The 6549-nt window shown below is 45.4% G+C and overlaps 1 long non-coding RNA gene across 1 annotated transcript; it reads left to right on the top strand.

Annotated features, from left to right (window-relative positions):
* The first annotated feature begins 1834 nt into the window (after positions 1 to 1834).
* LOC140405556 (uncharacterized) lies at positions 1835 to 5857 on the top strand. The gene is made up of 2 exons (XR_011938652.1): positions 1835 to 2050; positions 5390 to 5857. It is a non-coding gene; the product is annotated as an uncharacterized lncRNA (long non-coding RNA).
* Positions 5858 to 6549: the final 692 nt, after the last annotated feature.

Here is a 6549-nt window from a genome sequence, read left to right as displayed (position 1 = left end):
TTCTTAAGGATAATGCTGTTGATGTTGTCGAAAACTTCGACCTCCAAGTAAGACTTTAGACTGAAAATGTAAAGGGTAACAACACAGTTAAGTTTATTAAGTTTTACTTGCGCAATGAGAGTGGCCAGTACAATCCAAGGTCGTAGCCAAGCACACTCTGACACACAAAAGGGATGAACAGATCTTTATGCACCAAAAAGAAGCATCACCCACAGGTCGTGACATCAATAATTTCTGAGCCTTTCTGTTGGCTTAGACTAAGACAAAGGTATAATTTTGATACAAAGGAGAAGTCATCAGATGACGTCAATGCATTCTGCGGTAATTCTACAGAGATAGATATATTAGCAATACAAAAGCCAAGGTGATCAATTGATGTCATCGCACTCTGCTATAGACAATGGTGTGTGTGTCACAATACAAAGGGGAGGGTGATCTTGTCAGGAAACCGATCAGTTTCCAGACAGTGGAATCAACTTACAACTTGTCTGCTGACTGTATTAATGAAGTAACTGCAGCAATTTCTTTGGGCCACTTTAAATCTTTATGTCAGGTTCCCATCATGCTCTAGTTGGTCATTTTAGGTTTCCACAATCCCTCCTTTTGTCATATATTTATGACAACACCAGTCTGGTATCATTCTTTTCAGTTCAGTCAGGTACAGGCCTTCTGGGGGTATTTCAACAGCGAGGGCCATTGTGGTGGGCAGGGGATCTGTGCTCTTGGTTGCCACGCGGCAGCAATTTTTTATGGTGATTCCAAGTTGCAAACGCATAGCCCCACTATTAGGATAATGCCTTGCAATACGGGCTTGCCCAGGCCTCTTAACAAATCTTCCAGTCAATTGTCCCAACCTCCCCGTGGAGACCCATCATGCATTTTGGCTGTCTCCTTTCTGACGTGGGCAGCTAGGTTTGTGACGTTTTCTGAGGCATCTGGTATATAGGTGCAGCACTCTGACCCTATTAGGGCGCAAGTTTCTCCTTTACCTGCTCGCATGAAATCTAAGTCCATCCTATTTTGTAGTTCTATCGTTCGTGTGGCAACCATTTTGGCCGTGATTTTGTCCAATGCCCCTGCAGTGCTATTTGCTAGTGTGAAGGATTTAGGTTATTCCGGACCTGATAATACTTCATTAATAACCTATGCTCTAGGTTAACCCACAAAAGAGGGAAACCTGTTTCTCTGCTGAGACTTAGAATAGATCTCACAAAGGGAGAATGCTTTTCCGGGTCTCAGACAGTTAAACAGGATCTCAGTTACGTTTTATGGGAAAAGTTCAGATTCGTCACTCATAACTAAATCTTTACCTCCAACGTCGTTGGTCCTTAGTAATTTAAGACTTCCTAAATGAGTGTCTAAGATTTCAGACTTTGTGAGTGAGTCTACACAGTATAATTTTAATCAAAGTATCTTTATTATAAAAAATACTCCCGATAGATACAGAATTGCAGAGTTAAAATATAAATCAAATAACAGTCTTTAATTGTCTGTTAATGCGCTAACTTCTCTCAATAGAATGAGATATCTGAAACATGAAAAATCCTAAAGTATCTCCTATCAATTCCTTAATACATTTCTAAGAGGTTATACAAAACCATACTTACAACACCCGTGGTTTTGTCTGACGAGACAAGCTTTTAAGAACAGAACTGACTCTCACCCCGAAGTGGGGTCAGCAGGAAAATGTGTTGGTGTGATTTTCTGCTAAGATGCCTTCTCGTTATATATATATATATATATATATATGAAATTCTCTTATCGGTCAAGGACGGCATGTGTCATTCTGTCATTTATGGTTGGTTAATTACCTATAGCCAAATGGCTAACTGGATGTATTATCATTAATAGATCTTTTAATGGTCGTAGGGTCTGTGTAATGTCAGGTGTCCTAGGATATATTGGCAAAGGAGGCCCGTATCCATTTTGTTTCCTACATTTCCGCAAAGAGCGAGATTGGAGATTGGAGTTTACAGAGAGTGCAACTGACTGGGAGCAGAGTCGGAGGGCGGAGGTCCAGTTGGTCCACAGGGCAGCTATATTCTGTAAGGTAAGAGGGGATAGAGGCTAGGTCACGTGCATGCTCCTCCTGTAGGATGTGGGTGGTGAGGGATACCTCCGGTGTCCCCGCTGACTATACCTGCGGGAAGTGCACCCAACTTGGATAGCGTACATGGATTTTAGTAAGGCATTTGATGAGGTTCCCCATGGTAGGCTTATGCAGAAAGTAAGGAGGCATGGGATAGTGGGACATTTGGCCAGTTGGATAACGAACTGGCTAACCGATAGAAGTCAGAGAGTGGTGGTGGATGGCATATATTCAGCCTGGATCCTCTGGTGTTTGTGATTTTCATTAATGATTTGGATGAGGGAGTTGAATTTGGTCAGTAAATTTGCAGACGATACGAAGATTGGTGGAGGGCTGTTGTGAGGAGGGCTGTTGTCGGCTGCAAAGAGATATAGATAGGATGCAGAGCTGGGCTGAGAAGTGGCAGATGGAGTTTAACCCTGAAAAGTGTGAGGTTGTCCATTTTGGAAGGACAAATATGAATGCGGAATACAGGGTTAACGGTAGAGTTCTTGGCAATGTGGAGGAGCAGAGAGATCTTGGGGTCTATGTTCATACATCTTTGAAAGTTGCCACTCAAGTGGATAGAGCTGTGAAGAAGGCCTATGGTGTGCTCGCGTTCATTAACAGAGGGATTGAATTTAAGAGCCGTGAGGTGATGATGCAGCTGTACAAAACTTTGGTAAGGCCACATTTGGAGTACTGTGTACAGTTCTGGTCGCCTCATTTTAGGAAGGATGTGGAAGCTTTGGAAAAGGTGCAAAGGAGATTTACCAGGATGTTGCCTGGAATGGAGAGTAGGTCTTACGAGGAAAGGTTGAGGGTGCGAGGCCTTTTCTCATTAGAATGGAGAAGGATGAGGGGCGACTTGATAGAGGTTTATAAGATTATCAGGGGAAAAGATAGAGTAGACAGTCAGAGACTTTTTCCCCAGGTAGAACAAACCATTACAAGGGGACATAAATTTAAGGTGAATGGTGGAAGATATAGAGGGGATGTCAGAGGTAGGTTCTTTACCCAGAGAGTAGTGGGGGCATGGAATGCACTGCCTGTGGAAGTAGTTGAGTCGGAAACATTAGTGACCTTCAAGCAGCTATTGGATAGGTACATGGAATACGGTAGAATACTATAGTGTAATACTATAATGATTTGGAGGAAAATGTAACTGGTCTGATTAGTAAGTTTGCAGACGACACAAAGGTTGGTGGAATTGGTGGTAGCGATGAGGACTGTCAGAGCATACAGCAGGATTTAGATTGTTTGGAAACTTGACGGAGAGATGGCAGATGGAGTTTAATCTGGACAAATGTGAGGTAATGCATTTTGGAAGGTCTAATGCAGGTAGGGAATATACAGTGAATGGTAGAACCCTCAAGAGTATTGAAAGTCAGAGAGATCTAGGAGTACAGGTCCACAGGTCACTGAAAGGGGCAACACAGGTGGAGAAGGTAGTCAAGAAGGCATACGGCATGCTTTGTGTATAAGAATTGGCAAGTCATGTTGCAGCTGTATAGAACCTTAGTTAAGCCACACTGGGAGTATAGTGTTCAATTCTGGTCGCCACACTACCAGAAGGATGTGGAGGCTTTAGAGAGAGAAGAGATTTACCAGAATGTTGCCTGGTATGGAGGGCATTAGCTATGAGGAGCGGTTGAATAAACTCGGTTTGTTCTCACTGGAACGACGGAGGTTGAGGGGCGACCTGATAGAGGTCTACAAAATTATGAGGGGCATAGACAGAGTGGACAGTCAGAGGCTTTTCCCCCAGGGTAGAGGGGTGAATTACTAGGGGGCATAGGTTTGAGGTGAGAGGGACAAGGTTTAGAGTAGATGTACAAGGCAAGTTTTTTTACACAGAGGGTAGTGGGTGCCTGGAACTCGCTACCGGAGGAGGTGGTAGAAGCAGGGACGATAGTGACATTTAAGGGGCATCTTGACAAATACATGAATAGGATGGGAATAGAGGCATACGGACCCAGGAAGTGTAGAAGATTGTAGTTTAGTCGGGCAGCATGGTTGGCACGGGCTTGGAGGGCAGAAGGGCCCTCTTCCTGTGCTGTACATTTCTTTGTTCTTGTTCTTTGTCTATCCTGTCATTCCTACTCTGACCAGCACGTGGCGTGGCACTGGTAGCAATCCTGAAATTTGAGATTCTATCTTTTAGTTTAGCTCCTAACTCCCTCAATTCAGCATGTAGGACCTCATTCTGTTTTTTACCTGTATCGTTAGTACCTAAGGGCACCACGACAGCTGGATGTTCACCCTCCCCCTTTAGAATACCCTGCAGCCACTCTGAGACATTCAGAACCCTTGCACCCGGGAGGCAACATACGTTCCTGGAGTCTCGTTTGCGTCCGCAGAAACGCCTGTCTACTACTCTTACAATCTAATCCCCTATCGCTAAAGCTCTGCCACTCTTTTTCTATCCCTCCTGCGCAGCAGAGCCAGCCACAGTGCCATGGACCTGGCTACTGGTGCTTTCCCTTGGTGAGCCATCTCCCTCAACAGTACCCAAAACGGTATACTTGTTTTAAGATTTCATAAATTAGCTGTAGAAATATAGAGTGATGTCTTTGCCCCCTGGCACTCCTCACATCACAATCTAAAAGATGCAGTGACCTGTATAATGTGTGATCCATATGCTGTGTAGAGTTAATGTGTTGCCAATTCATCAGTTTCTTTACATTTCCAGGTTACCCTGTCACTGATGATGAGATTGTGATTAGCCTGAGTGTTCCCCAATACAGCTTTTTTCACTATCCTTTGCTGAGGCACTAGAGTCACCTGTACTCCCCTCATTGACTCTGAAGTGTCCAAATAAGCCGTATACTAACAATAATGTTCTTTATTGTCACAAGTAGGCTTACACTGCAATGAAAAGCCCCTAGTCGCCACATTCCAGCGCCTGTTCGGCTACACGGAGGAAGAATTCAGAATGTCCAAATTACCTAACAGCATGTCTTTCGGGACTTGTGGGAGGAAACCGGAGCACCCGGAGGAAACCCGCACAGGCACAGGGAGAACGTGCAGACTCCGCACAGACAGTGACCCAAGCCGGGAATCGAACCTGGGACCCTGATGCTGTGAAGCAACAGTGCTAACCACTGTGCTATGAACTCGCTCCACAATTGCTGCCATATCTGTTCCCAGCACTTTACTTTTATATCTTTGATTCATTTGTCCTGAACTTTGAACTTAGGACCTAGGTGTTCCTTAAGGTCAGAAGAACCAGCCTCTTACCTACTTCCTGCAGTTGACCAATGGGGTTGGGGCAGTTATTGTGCATGTTGTATTTCTCATATCTCTGCTTCTCTTGTTAAGATGCTGGAAGCCCATCAACTGGCAAGCGAGTCGGATTTCTTGGCAATGACAGCGAGTGAGATGGCAGAAGCTTATCTGATGGATGACTGTGAGTGTAGCGCTGAACCTGATGAATGACCAACCTGTACTGATGGAACCCAACGACAGTCCCTGAAGCCCCTCCCTTCTGCTGAGCAGTGACATGGAATCAGCACAGAGGAGGGAGTCATCCTCCAAAGCTTACTTTGATTTTTGTGTATTTGGACTTCTCTCGGACAAAGGTAAAATGTTTGAGACTGTATGAGATTGCAGCTGCTATGGATGGTGCTGGAATGTAAACTGTATGGAAGCTCCACATCAGGAGGATGGACTGGAAGAACTGCACAATTATGTGGTGATCTGGATTGGGTTTCTTGACTGTGTCATGTACTGACACATGGTGTATGTTGATGTGAAAAAGGCTCATTAAATGCTAAGTGGCTGACAAAACTTTCGGACCTTCATCATATTTCCACAAGTTCAGAACACAAATGCTTTGTGAACTCATCATCTAACCCAGATTTGGATCCTCAGATGCAAATGTCAGGAATTTCTATGGGTGAACACAAAAATTCTTTGAGCTTCATATGGGGTGCGATGCAATGGCTACGCTGCGCCGGAAAAGCAGCTCACTGCGGCGCATTATTGCCGATGAAAACCAAGAGACTCCATTGCCAGAATCTACCTGGCTCGCCACGCTTTGCGAGATTCACCGCGATCTCAAGAGAAGTTGCGATGGAAATCCCACCCATTGTAGGCGGGATCACTTTTTGGCAGTAAGCCTCACTCTAATGTGCAGATACCTGAGACATTAGGATTCATCCCCTTTGCCTCAGAGATCTCAGGTGAGCGCCATTCAGCACTGTTCCCCACAAACAAGGACCGGATGGAACGGCACTCGTGGAGATCTCCCAGGGGATTGGAGGCTCCCAGTTGCATGCCATTTGGGCAGCGTGGTGCCCTGGCACTGCTGATGCCACCTGCCTGGGCCTCCTGGGCACCCTGGCAGTGCCATCTGGGTGCCAGCCTGGCATTGCCAACGTGCCCAGGTGGCACTGCCAACTTGCATGGGCACTGCCATGGCACCAGGTTGGTTGTGCCAAGCTGGCATTTTTGTCCATACCTGATCTGGCCAGGGTGCG

This window comes from Scyliorhinus torazame, unplaced genomic scaffold, assembly GCF_047496885.1.
Source record: "Scyliorhinus torazame isolate Kashiwa2021f unplaced genomic scaffold, sScyTor2.1 scaffold_51, whole genome shotgun sequence".
Classification (NCBI taxonomy): domain Eukaryota; kingdom Metazoa; phylum Chordata; class Chondrichthyes; order Carcharhiniformes; family Scyliorhinidae; genus Scyliorhinus; species Scyliorhinus torazame.
This window is presented reverse-complemented; position numbering and strand designations above follow the sequence as displayed.